The following is a 20148-nucleotide window of genomic DNA, read 5'->3' as shown; positions in this document are numbered from 1 at the left end:
AATGATTTTTGTCCCAGCAATCAGCTCAGCTCTTCCTGCTGTCTGCAGGCTATCCACAGATCAGACAGCAAAGATCAGTGACGTGGAGTCGCTGGTCACGTGAGCGTGTTCACCGACTGATTGCTCACGTGACCAATGACAATTAATATGCAAATTGAGTCGACTGGGCCTGCCTCCAGTGCGCAATTCAAGTGATATACTAGCGGACCTTTGCTGGGACATATCTCCGGATCTCATATCTCTGACGTATTTATATAGTCAGTGACCCCTTATCGGATTCTTGTTTACACACACTATAACTCAGTGTTTTGGATTTTGTGTGGGTGAACATGATGACTGTTTTTCTTTAACCCCTCTCCGGTGGAAAACTTTTTTTTTGTTAACCCCTTAATGGGGTACTCCGGTGAAAACCTTTTTTCTTTTAAATCAACTGGTGCCAGAAAGTTAAACATATTTGTAAATTACTTCTATTAAAAAATCTTAACCCTTCCAGTACTGATTAGCTGCTGAATGCTACAGAGGAAATTCCTTTCTTTTTGGAACACTGATGACATCACGAGCAAAGTGCTCTCTGCTGACATCTCTGTCCATTTTAGCAACCATGCATAGCAGGTGTATGCTAAGGGCAGCATGGTGGCTCAGTGGTTAGCACTGCTGCCTTGCAGTGCTGGGGCCTTGGGTTCAAATCCCACTAAGGACAGCAATAAATAAAGAGTTATTATAATAACGTCAGCAGAGAGAACTGTGCTTGTGATGTCATCAGAGAGCATTCCAAAAAGAAAAGAATTTCCTCTGTAGTATTCAGCAGCTAATAAGTACAGGAAGGATTAAGATTTTTTAATAGAAGAAATCTACAAATATGTTTATCTTTCTGCCACCAGTTGATTTAAAAGAAAAAAAGGTTTTCACCGGAGTACCCCTTTAAGTACTCCCTTTATTTTGGCATCAAGTTGACATGTTTTACTTTTGGAAGACATCAGAGGGCTTCAAAGTTCAGCAGCAATTTTCCAATTTTTCACAACATTTTCAAAATCAGAATTTTTCAGGGACCAGTTCAGTTTTGAAGTGGATTTGAGGGGCCTTCATATTAGAAATACCCCATTATAAAAACTGCACCCCTCAAAGTATTAAAAATGACATACAGTAAGAGTGTTAACCCTTTAGGTGTTTCACAGGAATAGCAGCAAAGTGAAGGAGAAAAATCTAAATCTTCATTTTTTACACTCGCATGTTCTTGTAGACCCAGTTTTTTAATTTTTACAAGGGGTAAAAGGAGAGAAATCACCCTAAAATTTGTAACCCAATTTCTCTTGAGTAAGGAAATATCTTATATGTGTATGTCAAGTGCTCTGTGGGTGCACTAGAGGGCTCAGAAGAGAGTTTTTCTGAAATGGTTTTTGGGGGGCATGTCACATTTAGGAAGCCCGTATGGTGCCAAAACAGCAAAAAAAAAAAAAAATGGCATACATGGCATACTATTTTGGAAACTAAACCCCTCAAGGAATGTAACAAGGGGTCCAGTGAGCCTTAAAGGGGTACTCCGGTGCTTACACATCTTATCCCCTATCCAAAGGATAGGGGATAAGATGCCTGATTGCGGGAGTCCCGCAGCTGGGGATGCCCGGGATCATGCACGCGCCCCCCCCCCCCGATTGCAATCAGTCCCCGGAGTGTGTTCATTCCGGGTCCGATTACGGTCGTCCGCACGGCCGGCGGCGTGTGACGTCACGCCTCCGCCCCCGTGTGACGTCACACTCCGCCCCTCAATGCAAGCTTACGGAAGGGGGCGTGATAGCATTCATGCCCCCTCCCGTAGGCTTGCATTGAGCGGCGGAGCGTGACGTCACACGGGGGCAGAGGCGTGACGTCACACACCGCCGGCCCTGCGGTCGCCGGTAATCAGACCCGGAGCGAACACGCTCCAGGGACTGATTACAAACGGGGTGCCCCGTGCATGATCCCAGGCGTCCCCAGCTGCGGGACTCCCGCGATCAGGCATCTTATCCCCTATCCTTTGGATAGGGGATAAGATGTGTAAGCACCGGAGTACCCCTTTAACACCCCACAGGTGTTTCACGACTTTTCGTTAAAGTTGGATGTGCACATGAAAAAAAACATTTTTTTTACAATAATATGCTGTTTTTTCCCCAAATTTTACATTTTTACAAGGGGTAATAGGAGAAAATGCCCCCTAAAATTTGTAACCTCATTTCTTCTGAGTATGGAAATACCCCATGTGTGGATGTCAAGTGCTCTGCTGGCGAACTACCATGCTCAGAAGAGAAGGAGCGCCATTGAGCTTTTGGAAAGAGAATTTGGTTGGAATAGAAGTTGGGGGCCATGAGCATTTACAAAGCCCCCCGTGGTGCCAGAACAGTGGACCCCTCCACTTGTGACCCCATTTTGGAAACTACACCCCTCACAGAATTTAATAAGGGGTGCAGTGAGCATTTACACCCCACTGGCATTTGAAGATCTTTGGAACAGTGGGCTGTGCAAATGAAAAATTACTTTTTTCATTTTCACGGACCACTGTTCCAAAAAATCTGTGACACCTGTGGGGCGTAAATGCTCACTGTACCCCTTATTACATTACGTGAGGAGTGTAGTTTCCAAAATCTGGCACTATGGGGACTTTGTAAACACACGTGGCTTTCAACTCCTTACAAATTTTCTCTTCAAAATCCCAATAGCGCTCCTTCTCTTCTGAGCATTGTAGTTCGCCCGCAGAACACTTTACATCCACATATGGGGTTTGTTTTTACTCAGAAGAAATGGGGTTACAAATTTTGGGGGGGCTTTTTTTTTTCCTATTCTCCCTTGTGAAAATGAAATATTTAGGGTAACACCAGCATTTAAGTAAAACTAATTTTTTTTTTCATTTTCCCATCCACTCGTCAAACACCTGTGGCTCACTATACCCCTTGTTACCTTCCGTGAGGGGTGTAGTTTACAAAATGGTGGGTATTTATTTTTTTCAGTTTATGTGAGAACCGTTGTAAAATCAGCCACCCCGTGCAAATCACCAATTTAGGCTTCAAATGTACATAGTGTGCTCTCACTCCTGAGCCTTGTTGTGCACCCACTGAGCATTTTATGCCCACATATGGGGTATTTCCGTACTCATGAGAAATTGCGTTACAAATTTTGGTGGTCTTTTTTTCCATTTACCTCTTGTGAAAATAAAAAGTATGGGGCAACACCAGCATGTTAGTGTAAACATTTTTATTTTTTTACACTAACAGGCTGGTGTAGACACCAACTTTTCCTTTTCATAAGGGGGAAAGGGAGAAAAAGCCCCCCAAAATTTGTAGTGCAATTTCTCCCAAGTATGGAGATATGTGGCTCTAAACTGTTTCCTTGAAATACGACAGGGCTCTGAAGAGAAAGAGCGCCATGCGCATTTGAGGACTAAATTAGGGATTGCATAGGGGTGGACATAGGGGTATTCTATGCCAGTGATTCCCAAACAGGGTGCCTCCACATGTTGCTTAACTCCCAGCATGCCTGGACAGTCAGTGGCTGACCGGAAATGCTGGGAGTTATTGTTTTGCAACAGCTGGAGGCTCAGTTTTGGAAACACTGCCGTACGATACGTTTTTTTTTTTTTATTGGAGGGGGGGCAGTGTGGTTGGGGGGGGGGCAGTGTAAGGGGGTGTATATGTAGTGTCTTACCCTTTATTTTGTGTTAGTGTAGTGTAGTGTTTTTAGGGTACATTCACATGGGCGGGGGTTTACGGTGAGTTTCCTGCTCTGAGTTTGTGCCGCGGCAGAAAATTTGCCGCAGCTCAAGCTTGAAGCAGGAAACTCAGTGTTAACCCACCCGTGTGAATGTACCCTGTACATTCACATGGGGGGGGGGGGCAATCCTCCAGCTGTTGCAAAACTACAACTCTCAGCATGCACAGACAGACCGTGCATGCTGAGAGTTATACTTTTGCAACAGCTGGAGGCACACTGGTTGGAAAACCTTCAGTTATGTTCCAACCAGTGTGACTCCAGCTGTTGCTCCAGTGTGACTTCCAGCATGTACTGATTGCCGAAGGGCATGCTGGGAGATGTAGTTATACAACAGCTGGAGGTCCGCACCTACAACTCCCAGCATGGTGAGACAGCCTTTTTCTGTTTTTGCATGCTGGGATTTGTAGTTTTGCAAGATTTAGAGGGCCACGGATTAGAAACCACTGCACAGTGATCTCCAAAGTGCACCCCACTAAATCTTGCAAAACTACAAATCGCAGCATGCCCAAACGGCTGTCTGGGCATGCTGGGAGTTGTAGTTTTGCAACATCTGGTGGGCTACTGTTTAGAGACCACTAGAGAATGGTCTCCAAACTGTAGCCTTCCAGATGTTGCTAGGCAACTACTCACCGGCTTCCGTAGTCTGTACGAGGAGCCACACGAGGGAGCAGCATGTCATCGCCGCCAACCGCCACCGATCGCAGGTACGGGACCTCCACCACCGCCACCGGTCATGCTACAGTTCCCCCGTTCTGCCCGGATTACCGTTGGAGGGCAGAACGTGGGAACCAAACATTAAACCCTCCGCCCCCGATCTGCTATTGGTCGGTCGCTTCTGATCGACCAATAGCAGGGATAGGAGGGGTGGCCACCTCACTCTTATCCCTTCAGGGGGAGAGGGGGTGTCTTGAACACCGCCAATTCCCTTATTTTCCGGGTCACCGGAAACCCGCATGACACGGAATCGCCGAAAATCACCGGTCTGAATTGACCGGCGATCGCCGACATGGTGAGGGGTCTCAGGACTCCCCTCGGCGATGAGCCGGGTTGCCTGCTGAATGATTTCAGCAGGTATCCCTTTCCGGTCCCCGATCGGCTAGCGGCGAGGAACGGAATTTCCAAGGGCGTACCCATACCTTAAGGACTCAGGATGCATACGCCCTGCGTCCTGAAGAGATTAAATCAACTGGTGCCAGAAAGTTAAACAGATTTGTAAATTACTTCTATTAAAAAAATCTTAATCCCTACAGTACTTATTAACTGCTGAATACTACAGAGGAAATTATTTTCTTTTTGGAACACAGAGCTCTCTGCTGTAGTATTCAGCAGCTAATAAGTAATGGAAGGATTAAGATTTTTTAATAGACCTAATTTACAAATCTGTTTAATTTTCTGGCACCAGTTGATTAAAAAAAAAAAAAAAAAGAAAAAAAAGGTTTCCACCCGAGTATCCCTTTAACCCCTTAACCCCTTAAGGACCGGGGGTTTTTCCGTTTTTGCATTTTCGTTTTTTGCTCCTTGCCTTAAAAAAATCATAACTCTCAATTTTGCACCTAAAAATCCATATGATGGCTTATTTTTTGCGCCACCAATTCTACTTTGTAATGACGTCAGTCATTTTGCCCAAAAATCTACGGTGAAACGAAAAAAAAAATCATTGTGCGACAAAATTGAAAAAAAAAACGCCGTTTTGTAACTTTTGGGGGCTTCCGTTTCTACGTAGTACATTTTTCGGTAAAAATGACACCTTATCTTTATTCTGTAGGTCCATACGATTAAAATGATACCCTACTTATATAGGTTTGATTTTGTCGTACTTCTGGAAAAAATCATAACTACATGCAGGAAAATTAATACGTTTAAAATTGTCATCTTCTGACCCCTTTAACTTTTTTATTTTTCCGTGTATGGGGCGGTATGAGGGCTCATTTTTTGCGCCGTGATCTGAAGTTTTTAACGGTACCATTTTTACATTGATAGGACTTATTGATCGCTTTTTATTCATTTTTAAATTATATAAAAAGTGACCAAAAATGCACTATTTTGGACTTTGGAATTTGTTTGCGCGCACGCCATTGACCGAGCGGTTTAATTAATGATATATTTTTATAATTCGGACATTTCCGCACGCGGTGATACCATATATGTTTATTTTTATTTACACTGTGTTTTTTTTTTTTTTTTTGGAAAAGGGGGTGATTCAAACTTTTAATAGGGGAGGAGTTAAATGATTTTTATTCACTTTTTTTTCACTTTTTTTTTTGCAGTGTTATAGGTCCCATAGGGACCTATAACACTGCACACACTGATCTCCTATGCTGATCACTGGTTTCTCATAAGAAACCAGTGATCAACGATTCTGCTGCATGACTGCTCATGCCTGGATCTCCGGCACTGAGCAGTCATTCGGCGATCGGACAGCGAGGAGGCAGGTAGGGGCCCTCTCTTCACCCGGAACGCCCCCGGACACTACAGGAAGGATGGATGGCCCGGACCACCCCCATTACGGGTAAGTTTAATTTTTTTATTGACTCGGAGGGTGGGGGAGGGGCCCGACCGGTATAGCGGTATGGGCAAAGATCCATACCGGTATACTGCCCAGCATCACGGTGGGTCAGGGGTGCGGTGCGGCGGGTCGGGGTGGTGGCGGTCGCGGTGCGGTGGGGGCAGTGCGGTGGGCGGGGCATTAACTGCTTATCGGCAAGATAATTGCCGATACCGATAATGCCCAAAATCGTAATTATCTGCCGATAATATCGGCCATACCGATAATCGGTCGACCACTACCGTGTAACCCCACGTTATATCGGGAGAGCAGGACCAAGGACGTACCGGTACGTCCTTGGTCCTTAAGGGGTTAAGGACTCAGGGTTTTTCCGTTTTTGCACTTTCGTTTTTTCCTCCTTACCTTTTAAAAAGCATAACCCTTTCAATTTTCCACCTAAAAATCCATATTATGGCTTATTTTTTGCGTCACCAATTCTACTTTCCAGTGACAGTCACAACATCACGGCGAAACGGAAAAAAAAATCATTGTGCGACAAAATCGAAGAAAAAAACGTCATTTTGTAACTTTTGGGGGCTTCTGTTTCTACGCAGTGCATATTTTGGTAAAAATGACACCTTATTATTCTGTAGGTCCATACGGTTAAAATGATACCCTACTTATATAGGTTTGATTTTGTCGCACTTCTGGAAAAAATCATAACTACATGCAGGAAAATTTATACGTTTAAAAATGTCATCTTCTGACGCCTATAACTTTTTTATTTTCCCACGTACAGGGCGGTATGAGGACTCATTTTTTGCGCCGTGATCCGAAGTTTTTATCGGTATGATTTTTGTTTTGATCTGACTTTTTGATCACTTTTTATTCATTTTTTAATGGTATAAAAAGTGACCAAAATACGCTCTTTTGGACTTTGGAATTTTTTTGCGCGTACGCCATTGACCATGAGGTTAATTAACGATATATTTTTATAGTTCGACATTTACGCACGCGGCGATACCACACGTTTATTTACACTGTTTTATTTTATTTTTTTATGAGAAAAGGGGGTGATTAAAACTTTTATTAGGGAAGGGGTTAAATGACCTTTATTAACACTTTTTTTTTAAATTTTTTTTTTTTTTTTGCAGTGTTATAGGTCCCATAGGGACCTATAACACTGCACACACTGATCTCCTATGCTGATCACTGGCGTGTATTAACACGCCTGTGATCAGTGTTATCGGCGCTTGACTGCTCCTGCCTGGATCTCGGGCACGGAGCAGTCATTCGTCGATCGTACACCGAGGAGGCAGGTAAGGGCCCTCCCGGTGTCCTGTAAGCTAATCAGGACGCCGCAATTTCATCGCGGCGGTCCCGAACAGCCCAACTGACTAGCCGGGATACTTTCACTTTCGCTTTAGATGCGGAAGTCAGCTTTGACCGCCGCTTCTAAAGGGTTAATACCGCACATTGCCGCGATCGGCGATGTGTGGTATTAGCCGCGGGTCCCGGCCGTTGATGAGCGCCGGGACTGACGCGATGTCATGCTTCATATCGCGGGAGGTGGCGCAGGACGTAAATATACGTCCTGCGTCGTGAAGGGGTTAACCCTAAGGACTCAGCCCATTTGGGCCTTAAGGACTCAGATAATTTTATTTTTACGTTTTCGTTTTTTCCTCCTCGCCTTCAAAAAATCATAACTATTTTATATTTTCATCCACAGACTAGTATGAGGGCTTTTTTTTTTTTTTTTGTGCGACCAGTTGTCCGTTGTAATGCCATCACTCACTTTACCATAAAATGTATGGCGCAACCAAAAAAAATACTATTTGTGTGTGGAAATTAAACAGAAAACCACAATCTTGCAAATTTTGGAAGGTTTTGTTTTCACGCCGTACAATTTACGGTAAAAATGACACTTATTCTTAATTCTTGAGTCAATACGATTAAAATTATACCCATGATAACTAGGGATCGACCGATTATCGGTATGGCCGATATTATCTTGCCGATAAGCCGATAATGCCCCGCACCGCCCCCCACCGCACCGCGACCGCCACCCCCCCGACCCACCGCACCGCGTCGCACCCCCCACCGGTATACCGGATTTTTGCCCATACCACTATACCCTCCCCCACCCTCAGAGTCAATAAAAAAAATTAACTTACCCGTAATGGGGGTGGTCCGGGTCATCCATCCTTCCTTCCTGTAGTGTCCAGGGGCGTTCCGGGTTAAGAGTGAACCGGTCCGGGCTGTCCTTCTTCTCCGGCGGTTATCTTCTCCACTCCGGGCAGGCTCCGGCCTAGTACGCTGCTTCGACGCCTCTACGCCGTGACGTCAGGTGCGTCGCTGCGCACGGTCGTCACTGCGCAGCGGCGTCTATGCAGCGTACTAGGCCGGAGCCTGCCCGGAGTGGAGAAGATGACCGCCGGAGAAGAAGGACAGCCCGGACCGGTTCACTCTTCACCCGGAACGCCCCCGGACACTACATGAACGATGGATGGATGGCCCGGAGCACCCTGACAGGTAGGGGGAGAGAAGTGGGTGGCGGCGGCGGCCTATGGCCCTGCAAGAGCCACTGCAGATCATTGATTTAAAGCGCCCGCTTTAAATCAATGATCTGCAGCGGTGTCGCAGGGGGTTAAATAGCCGATAACTTATACCGGAATATCGGTATAAGTTATTGGCTATCGGCCCTAACCTCCACCGATTATCGGTATCTGCCCTAAAAAAAACGATATCGGTCGATCCCTAATGATAACATACTTTTCTATTACTGTTGCGCTTAAAAAAAAATCCAAACTTTTTGACCAAATTAGTACATTTAAAATCCCCCTATTTTGAAGACCTATAACTTTTTCATTTTTCCGTATAAGTGGTGGTATGAGGGCTAATTTTTTGCGCCATGATCTGTACTTTTTATTGATACCATATTTGCTTATATAAAACTTTTAATACATTTATCAATTTTTGGGGGAATAAAATGTTATAAAAAAAAAAGCAATTTTGGACTTTTTTTTTTTTTTACGTTAACGCCATTCCCTGTACAGTATCATTAACATTATATTTTAATAGTTCAGATATTTACGTACACGGCGATACCAAATTTTTTTTTATACTCTTTTTGAGGTGAAATAGGGAAAATGGGACAATTTACGTTTTTATTAGGGGAGGGGTTTTTCACTTTTTTTTTATTTATTTATTTTTTACACTTTAATAGTCCCCATAGGGGACTATTTATAGCAGTCATTGGATTGCTAATACTGTTCAGTGCTATGCATAGGACATAGCACTGATCAGTGTTATCGGTCATCTTCTGCTCTGGTTTGCTCGATCTCAGACCAGAGCAGAAGACCCATGGAAAGCAGCGGAGGCAGGTGAGGGGACCTCCGTCTGCCGTTCTGGATGATCGGATCGCCGCACCGTGATCTGGTGCATATTTATGGGGTGAAATAGAAAAAAAAAAGTTTTTGGGGTTTCAGTTTCTACACAGCGCAATTTCCGGTAAAAATGACACCTCATCTTTAATCTGTAGGTCCATACGATCACAAAGATATCCAATTTATGTAGGTTTTATTTTATTTTACTACTTTAAAAAAAATTATAACTACATGCACGAAAATTAGTATGTTTCAAATTGTGATCTTCTGACCCCTATAACCTTTTATTTTTCCGCATACGGGGCTATATGAGGGCTCATTTTTTGTGCTGTGGTCTGTAGTGTTTATCAGTGCTATTTTTGTTTTGATGGGATTTTTTGATTGCTTTTTTTAAAATATTTTTATGGTACATGAAGTGACCAAAAATTTTTTCTTTTTTTTCGTGTACGCTATTGACTGTGTGGTTTAACTAGCCTTATATTTTAATAGTTCGGACATTTTACACACGCGGCAATACCACATATGATTATTTTTATCTTTTATTACATTATTTTATTTTTAAAATGGGAAAAGGGTGATTTGAACTTTTATTAGGGAAGGGGTTAATTCACTTTTATTAACTTTTTTTTTCATTTTTTTTAGCTGCATATACTGATGAGTGATATAGCAAAGCACTGATCAGTGTAACCAGCGATCCGCTGCTCTAGCCTGCTGCGCAAGCTAGAAGCAGCAGAACGCTGAACGGACGACAAAGAGGCAGGTGAGGACCCTCTTGTCGTTCAGTAAGCTGATCCGGACATCGCGATTATGTCGCGATTGTCCCAATTAGCTCCGCTGAGCTGCCGGGACACTTTCACTTTCTTTTTAGACGCCGTGATCAGCTTTGATCATGGCCTCAAAAGGGTTAATGCTGGGCATCGGCCTGATCGCCTGTGACCGGCATTAGCCGTGGGTCCCGGCTGCCCGTAGCAACCTGGACCCACGGGGTTTAACCTGTTCTCCGCTGGTGAGAATGGTTTAAACCCTGTTAACGGGACCAGGGTGTACAGGTACGCCCTTGGTCCTTAAGTACCAGGGTTAGAGGGTGTTCCTGTACGCCCTTGGTCCTGGATGGGTTAATTGCTTGTTAACACAAATAGCTAGTCAGTCAATCACAAAGCCGAAAATGTGCGGAATGTCCGATCTGGCGGACGCTAGGACTGCTAAGAAATGTTAAATCTCATAGACGGCAATGCATTTCTGAGCAGAATACGCAGAAAGAATAGACAAGTGTTTTCTTTCTGCAGACACCGAAATTGGGATTTGCAGAAACATACGGCAGAAATTCCACCACGTGCACAGTATCCCATTGAAATCAACAAGACTCTCCTGCAGCAAATGTTTGTACAGAAATCTTTTGGCAGAATTCTGTGAGGGCTGCCTTGCCATCAATAGTGATAGCGCAGGTCCACACGGTCTTTGTGTTGCGACACTTGCTGCACTGAGAATCTCTGCATGGAATTTGTCCGGTCGGAAATTCTTAGTGTAAACACACACTAAATCACACTAGTAAAAATATTTTAAAGGTTTCCCCAGGATCAAAAAATGGATGCAAACAATCAAAAAAAATAAAAAAAACATAAACATGAACAGTAACAGCCGGAAAACCTTAAAGGGGTTTTTATACTACCTGGATGCATCACTACAGGATTGATGATAAATGTGTGAACACTTGGAATCCTTCAACTTGGACAGAGCTCTCCAAGTGCCCCTTGTGAATGAGAAGGTAGTGCGATTGCCAGGCTACCTCTCCATTTAAAAGAGATTGCAGAATACGATCTTTATCAGTCCAACAACAGTGAATGAAGCAGTGACCACAAAAGTGCACTGCTTCTCCATTCACAAGGCACACTCGGCACATTTGTGTGCATACGCTGTTTGTGAGAGTCAAAAGCGTGGCAGTCTGCATTTTTTAATCCCCCCCCAAAAAAACACACACACAACAACAGTACAGTGGTCCCTCAACATACAATGGTAATCCGTTCCAAATGGACCATCGTTTGTTGAAACCATCGTATGTTGAGGGATCCGTGCAATGTAAAGTATAGGACAGTGGTCTACAACCTGCGGACCTCCAGATGTTGCAAAACTACAACACCCAGCATGCCCGGACAGCCGTTGGCTGTCCGGACATGCTGGGTGTTGTAGTTTTGCAACATCTGGAGGTCCGCAGGTTGAAGACCACTGGTATTGGAGGTTATACTCATGTGTCCCCGCCACTCCGGACCGTCACCGCTGCCCTGGATGTCGCCTTCCATCGCTGTCGCTGCGTCCCTGGGGTGTCCCAGACGCTCCAGCAAGACCACTGCTTCCCCGGCATCCTCGCTCTCCGTCGCCATCACATCGCTACGCACGTCGCTCCTATTGGATGACGGGACGGCGTGCGCAGCGACGTGCGCAGCGACGTGATGACGACGATGGAGAGTGCCAACGATGCAGGGGATCCCGAAGAGGACGCGCCGGAGCCCCGAGGACAGGTAAGTGATCGTCAGCGGACCACATGGTGCACCGTAAACAGCTATCCGGTGGCAGCTGAAGCAGTCTGCGCTGCCGGATAGCCGTTTATGCGCTGGCCCCGACATACAAAAGCATCGTATGTTGATGCTGCCTTCAACATGTGATGGCCTCTGAGAGTGATTGTATGCTGAAATGATCGTATGTCGGGGCCATCGTAGGTCGGGGGGGTCACTGTATATGGGGGAGATTTATCAAAACCAGTGCAGAGGAAAAGTTGCCCGTAGCAACCAATCAGATCGCTTCTTTCATTTTTAACAAGGCCTCTGAAAAATGAAAGAAGCAACCTGATTGTGCCCAGACGAAATAACAGAACAAAAAAAGAAAAGCTTCCGCTCACCTCTTTTTGTAGTATAGGCACCCGTCTCGGCCGCAGCACTTAGTGGAGCTGCAGATGCGACGTCGCATGCCGCAGCCATGGTGATTGGCTGAGCAGCAATAGTGACAGCAGCTCCTAAAAGTGCTGTGGCAGCGGGGACCTGGCACCAATATAGGAGGGAGTGAGGGCGGTGAGTAGAAGCTTTTTTTTTCTTATGCAGTTTGGGCACATAGGTTAAATAAAAGTGTTTCACTGAACAACCCCTTTAGGGTGTATTCACAGGTACATGATCCTGCGCATATTTGATGCACATGATTTGAAGCTGCAGAATTCAATAATGTAAAATAAATGACTGAACACAGCTTCAAATCCTGGACAGGATACTGTATGAGTGAATAGACCCTTAATGTAAAGAGTCTGCTTCAGTGCTCAAACCTATTCTCCCCCTCCCCAAAATATAGAAACAACCTATCCTCCCCTCCCCAAAATATAGAAACAACCTATCCTCCCCTCCCCAAAATATAGAAACAACCTATCCTCCCCTCCCCAAAATATAGAAACAACCTATCCTCCCCTCCCCCAAGGTATCGGTAAAAGTGCATGTAGGCTTGGTATATGCAAAGCCTCAGTTTTTCTATGCCAGATTAATACTGCTAAATATCACCTAATGTCTCCATTCATTGACTGCAAGCAGAGATCCTTAAGAATTGAAACTCAAAGTCTGTTATAGAAATTTACAAGGTATAGAAGCGGAAACCCCAAATGACTAGTTTTGTTTGTTACGTCTACATGAAAAACCCATCAGAACTACCACACAGGGAAGCTCACTAGCGCCACAGATGTCAGTGTGGCGACAATGGGAGCGACCGACCAGCAGTAGCACCCAGTCAGCCAGCAGGGGAGGCTCCAGCTGTAAATACACATAGCACAGCTTGTTTATAAGGACTGTCACTGACTGTATTACACGTATTCACACTCCACACGGTATAACCGGGGACTCCAGCCCTGCCCCCCGCGGACATTATAAGCCGACCGCCTGTACTGTAATCATTATTGTCATTTACCCCTGCAATTGCCTCGATTCACTAACCTGCCTCCTCCGCCTGGAGCAGCCTAACCCGACTATGAGACGGACAAGCGTGCACAGCCAATAGAAAGCGACCTTCTCTCACCATCTACCAATGAGAGGCAAGGAGAGGCATAACAAGGAAGCCAGCGAGTTTGGCTGCGACGTGCGCCCAAAGGAGTCCTCGGCAACCCCAGATTACCACTAGCGACCTGTAGCTGATGCAGCAGTGCGCATGCCCGGATAGGATGACGCCTCGGACTCAGTGCTGTGACAGCTCTACCGGAGGCCAATGAGAGTGAATCAACGAGGCGTAGCTGTAAGGGGCGCAACCGGGCCATGAAATCACGTGAGAAGACAGAAATAGATAGAGATGTATGGTCTAGATATAATAGCTAGAGATATATGAGATCGACTGTAGATAAAGATGTATAAGGATGATTGGGTCAATATGAAGACGCAATATGAAGATAACAGAGATAGATCAGATAGTTAGTTAGATAATATATAACATTGTTTCCCAACAAGTATGCTTCCTGTTGTTGCAAAACTACAACTCCCAGCATGCGCGGATAGCCTTGGCTGGGAGTTGTAGTTTTATAACAGCTGGAAGCATACTTGTTGGGAAATACTCATATATAGAGATACGTGGGGTATATATGTAGATAGTAGATGGAATATACACGAACTAACAGCCAAAGGCATGCTGTGAGGCAGAGATTTTCAACAGCTGGAGGCACACTAGTGTGGAAACAATAATACAAGTATATCGAGATACATTTATTATATCTCTATATATTTCCTATGACGACATAGACGGCAATGCTTTTCTGAGGAGATTCTGCTGACAGAATGAACATGTAAAGACAGTATAGTATGAGGACAGGTCCTCTCTCCTATATAAGGACAGTATAATATGAGGACAGGTCCTCTCTCCTATGTAAGGACAGTATAGTATGGGGACAGGTCCTCTCTCCTATGTAAGGACAGTATAGTATGAGGACAGGTCCTCTCTCCTATGTAAGGACAGTATAGTATGAGGACAGGTCCTCTCTCCTATGTAAGGACAGTATAGTATGGGGACAGGTCCTCTCTCCTATATAAGGACAGTATAATATGAGGACAGGTCCTCTCTCCTATGTAAGGACAGTATAGTATGAGGACAGGTCCTCTCTCCTATGTAAGGACAGTATAGTATGGGGACAGGTCCTCTCTCCTATGTAAGGACAGTATAGTATGAGGACAGGTCCTCTCTCCTATGTAAGGACAGTATAGTATGAGGACAGGTCATCTCTCCTATATAAGGACAGTATAGTATGAGGACAGGTCCTCTCTCCTATGTAAGGACAGTATAGTATGAGGACAGGTCCTCTCTCCTATGTAAGGACAGTATAGTATGAGGACAGGTCCTCTCTCCTATGTAAGGACAGTATAGTATGAGGACAGGTCCTCTCTCCTATGTAAGGACAGTATAGTATGAGGACAGGTCCTCTCTCCTATATAAGGACAGTATAGTATGAGGACAGGTCCTCTCTCCTATGTAAGGACAGTATAGTATGAGGACAGGTCCTCTCTCCTATGTAAGGACAGTATAGTATGAGGACAGGTCCTCTCTCCTATGTAAGGACAGTATAGTATGAGGACAGGTCCTCTCTCCTATGTAAGGACAGTATAGTATGAGGACAGGTCCTCTCTCCTATGTAAGGGCAGTATAGTATGAGGACAGGTCCTCTCTCCTATGTAAGGACAGTATAATATGAGGACAGGTCCTCTCTCCTATGTAAGGACAGTATAGTATGAGGACAGGTCCTCTCTCCTATGTAAAGACAGTATAGTATGAGGACAGGTCCTCTCTCCTATGTAAGGACAGTATAGTATGAGGACAGGTCCTCTCTCCTATGTAAGGACAGTATAGTATGAGGACAGGTCCTCTCTCCTATGTAAGGACAGTATAGTATGAGGACAGGTCCTCTCTCCTATGTAAGGACAGTATAGTATGAGGACAGGTCCTCTCTCCTATGTAAGGACAGTATAGTATGAGGACAGGTCCTCTCTCATATGTAAGGACAGTACAGTATGAGGACAGGTCCTCTCTCCTATGTAAGGACAGTATAGTATGAGGACAGGTCCTCTCTCCTATATAAGGACAGTATAGTATGAGGACAGGTCCTCTCTCCTATGTAAGGACAGTATAGTATGAGGACAGGTCCTCTCTTCTATGTAAGGACAGTATAGTATGAGGACAGGTCCTCTCTTCTATGTAAGGACAGTATAGTATGAGGACAGGTCCTCTCTCCTATGTAAGGACAGTATAGTATGAGGACAGGTCCTCTCTCCTATGTAAGGACAGTATAGTATGAGGACAGGTCCAATCTCCTATGTAAGGACAGTATAGTATGAGGACAGGTCCTCTCTCCTATGTAAGGACAGTATAGTATGAGAACAGGTCCTCTCTCCTATATAAGGACAGTATAGTATGAGGACAGGTCCTCTCTCCTATATAAGGACAGTATAGTATGAGGACAGGTCCTCTCTCCTATGTAAGGACAGTATAGTATGAGGACAGGTCCTCTCTCCTTTGTAAGGACAGTATAGTATGAGGACAGGTCCCCTCTCCTATATAAGGACAGTATAGGATGAGGACAGTTCCTCTCTCCTGTGTAAGGACAGTATGGTATGAGGACAGGTCCTCTCTCCTATGTAAGGACAGTATAGTATGAGGACAGGTCCTCTCTCCTATGTAAGGACAGTATAGTATGAGGACAGGTCCTCTCTCCTATGTAAGGACAGTATAGTATGAGGACAGGTCCTCTCTCCTATATAAGGACAGTATAGGATGAGGACAGTTCCTCTCTCCTGTGTAAGGACAGTATGGTATGAGGACAGGTCCTCTCTCCTATGTAAGGACAGTATAGTATGAGGACAGGTCCTCTCTCCTATGTAAGGACAGTATAGTATGAGGACAGGTCCTCTCTCCTATATAAGGACAGTATAGTATAAGGACAGGTCCTCTCTCCTATGTAAGGACAGTATAGTATGGGGACAGGTCCTCTCTCCTATATAAGGACAGTATAATATGAGGACAGGTCCTCTCTCCTATATAAGGACAGTATAGTATGAGGACAGGTCCTCTCTCCTATGTAAGGACAGTATGGTATGAGGACAGGTCCTCTCTCCTATGTAAGGACAGTATAGTATGAGGACAGGTCCTCTCTCCTATGTAAGGACAGTATAGTATGAGGACAGGTCCTCTCTCCTATATAAGGACAGTATAGTATGAGGACAGGTCCTCTCTCCTATATAAGGACAGTATGGTATGAGGACAGGTCCTCTCTCCTATGTAAGGACAGTATAGTATGAGGACAGGTCCTCTCTCCTATGTAAGGACAGTATAGTATGAGGACAGGTCCTCTCTTTTATGTAAGGACAGTATAGTATGAGGACAGGTCCGCTCTCCTATGTAAGGACAGTATAGTATGAGGACAGGTCCGCTCTCCTATGTAAGGACAGTATAGTATGAGGACAGGTCCCCTCTCCTATATAAGGACAGTATAGTGTGAGGACAGGTAAAGAAAGAAGGGGTCCCGGCACTCATGTTTTTTGCGAATCTTATCGATTTATTCAGGCAGTTAGCATAGCATACTTTACAGACAGTACGCGTTGCGGCTCAGCAGCTTTTTCCAGTAGTGTGAGTAAGGAGGAACAATCGTGTACTTAATATTTGTTAATACTTGAGCAATTCCTGCCGAAGAATCTTGCAGAACAATGATTCACTTTCCCCTCTGTAAAAAATCTGTACAACTTTTTTAGTAGATACGGGAGACTTTCTAAAAGTGATATCGGAAGTGACAAATATAACAGTTGATACAATGCTAGTCACCATCGATGTTGTTAGTCTTTATACTGCCATTGAACATGATAGAGGTCACGAGGCAACTAAATGGATTTTAAATCATAGCGAATACTGTGATATACCAAAAAAAATACCAAGTATGATTCAACACACTGGTGTTACTATACCCAGTTGGTTGCAACACAAAGGGTCGTACAAGTGTGGCCATAACAAATGCACATGTTGCTGTATTATGCTTAACAGCAAGGAATTTAAGTCCACAAGTAATGGAGAAACATTTCAAATGGAAAGATACATTAACTGCAATACTACTTTTGTAGTTTATTGTATCACGTGTCGGGAGTGTAACATCCAGTATGTGGGGTGTACGACGGGTGCCCTCAAAGTGAGAGTTCGGAGGCATCTGTCGGACATCCCACATTTTAACTCCCGTCACATATCCATGGTCAGTAGACATTGTGCAGAATATCATGCAGGCTCCTTTCAGAGCCTATATGTCCAAGGCATTGAGAGGGTCACAGACCCGATACGAGGAGGGGATCATAGGAGGAAGCTTTTGGACCGAGAGGTCTATTGGATCCTCAAATTGGGTACTAGATTCCCGGCAGGTATGAACAGGAGGCAAGACACCATGTTATATTATTAGCCCCAGATAGGGTGTGGTGAGATTGTTGTGCCTTATTGCCTCCTGTTCACACTTGTCTCCTCCTAATAGTGTCAGTTAGCATTATACGGACCTCTTTTAGTTACAGGGTTTTCACTGGACTCAACAGTGCAAGACAGATATCTATATGTGTGCACTATCCATACTGAATTATTTTAGGTATGCATTTATTTGTCCATATTAAACATGCCCAGTGATTACCCCTAAGTTGACTATGTATAGTGGTTCCGATGATTACTCTGCACCTCATACAATATAAACATGATTTTTGCATTAGATTTCTATAGCTCTGGTCTGGTGCATGAGTATTATCATCGGATACTTTTCTCCAACATTGCTGTGAGAACGGCTCTCTCATTACTCACTAATATATGTGAGTATGATTTGAGACTCGTTCACACACACAAGTTTTTACTATATGTATATACCCCCCTTTTTCTTCTTTTGCCATTTTTTATTTTATACACATATTATTGGTTATGATATTTATTAATTTATGTTGGTATATCCACTTTATTATTTTTTATGGTGGGGGTATGATTAATATGTTTATAATTTTACTTGTTTTTCATTTAACTGTGCACTTATTATCATGTATATTTCACAGCAGATATTTCGCATCTGTATTTTCTTGATGATTATTTGTGTATTCATCACATTAACTTTTGTATTCAGTTTATTGGTGCGAGTTTTTCAATGTGAATTGTACAGTTAATCTGTGTCTGTATGGGAGGGGAGTGGCTCCACCCACACCACTCAGGTGTTTTCACCTGGTGGGGGGTGGGGCCCCTGTCCCCTTTATAGACCAGAAGGATCTTAATCTTACTTTGTACGACTAAGGCGAGAGAGTTTGCCGAAACGCGTCTCCTGTGAGCCACGTTTTGTGTCCGTGTGTTTATATGCAATAAACAGCTTCCTTGCGTTGGACCTGCAGTGCTGGATTCTTCTTTGCATTTAAGCCTGCTTCTGTACGTGTAGTCTACATGGTTCCATGCACTGAGACGGGGAGCGGTGAGCTGGACATCAGTGGAGTGTGTAGTAAAAAAGCTGGTATCTTTTTAATTAAGGGTGTTATTGTTTTCTCTAACAGGATCGGAAAAAGATTATCAATATATCATCAGAAGAGTTGGATATGACATGTAAATTCCAGATTGTTGACAATATGCTCATTTTCAAATACCCCCATGAAAAGGTTAGCGTAAGCTGGGGCCACTTTGGACCCCATAGCGGTCCCTTTCCGTTGATGATAAATCTCACCGTTATATAGAAAATAATTATTCTCCAAAATGAACTTTAGTCCTTTTAGTATGAACTCTCTGTGCAGCTGTGTGATTTCTGGGTCCGCTTCAAGAAATTCTTTGACGCACCTTAGCCCAATGTCATGGCTAATATTGGTGTATAAGGATGTCATGTCGCATGTGATAAAGAATATTCCTGGTTCCCACTTCACGGACAATAACACGTTCAAGAAACAAGCCAAAATTCTGTCCACCCTGTTTAAAGAGAAGAACTACCCTGAGCCCATCATAAGGGATGCATATAAAAAAGTAGAATGTAAAAGCCAGAAGGAATATCTAAAATCAGACAAAACTGCTAGTGGGGTGACCGACACCACTGTGAGGCAAAAACGTCACCACCTATTGTAATTCTGCCACATAAATTAAAAAGATTTTGGGCAGGCACTGGCATATATTGTGAAACGATGATCTACTCTGCAAGATGCTACCTAATGCACCATAGGTCACGTTCAGACGGGCACCAACACTGAAGAATATTCTCGACCCAAGCGTCATTAACCCCTTAAAGGGGTTCTCCAGTGCTTTGACATATTATCCCCTATCCAAAGGATAGGGGATAAGATGCCTGATCGCGGGAGTCCCGCCGCTGGGGACCCCCTTGATCTTGCAGGCGGCACCCCGTTTGTAATCAGTCCCTGGAGCGTGTTCGCTCCGGGTCTAATTACCGGCGACCACAGGGCCGGCGGCGTGTGACGTGACGTGGCGTTTGACAGCTTTTGACCCCTCCTGTAGGCTTGCATTGAGGGGCGGAGCGTGACGTCACACGCCGTCGGCCCTGTAGTC

At 44.3% G+C, this 20148-nt stretch overlaps 1 protein-coding gene across 1 annotated transcript in view; it reads right to left on the bottom strand.

The window, feature by feature from the left end:
- PPIP5K1 (diphosphoinositol pentakisphosphate kinase 1) overlaps positions 1 to 13885 on the bottom strand; it is a 206128-nt gene extending 192243 nt beyond the window's left edge. The window contains exon 1 of the mRNA XM_056572092.1: positions 13575 to 13885. The gene's annotated coding sequence lies outside the window, so the exon portion shown is untranslated. The remainder of the gene's footprint in view (positions 1 to 13574) is intronic.
- Positions 13886 to 20148: the final 6263 nt, after the last annotated feature.

Source organism: Hyla sarda, chromosome 4, assembly GCF_029499605.1.
Source record: "Hyla sarda isolate aHylSar1 chromosome 4, aHylSar1.hap1, whole genome shotgun sequence".
Lineage (NCBI taxonomy): Eukaryota > Metazoa > Chordata > Amphibia > Anura > Hylidae > Hyla > Hyla sarda.
This window is presented reverse-complemented; position numbering and strand designations above follow the sequence as displayed.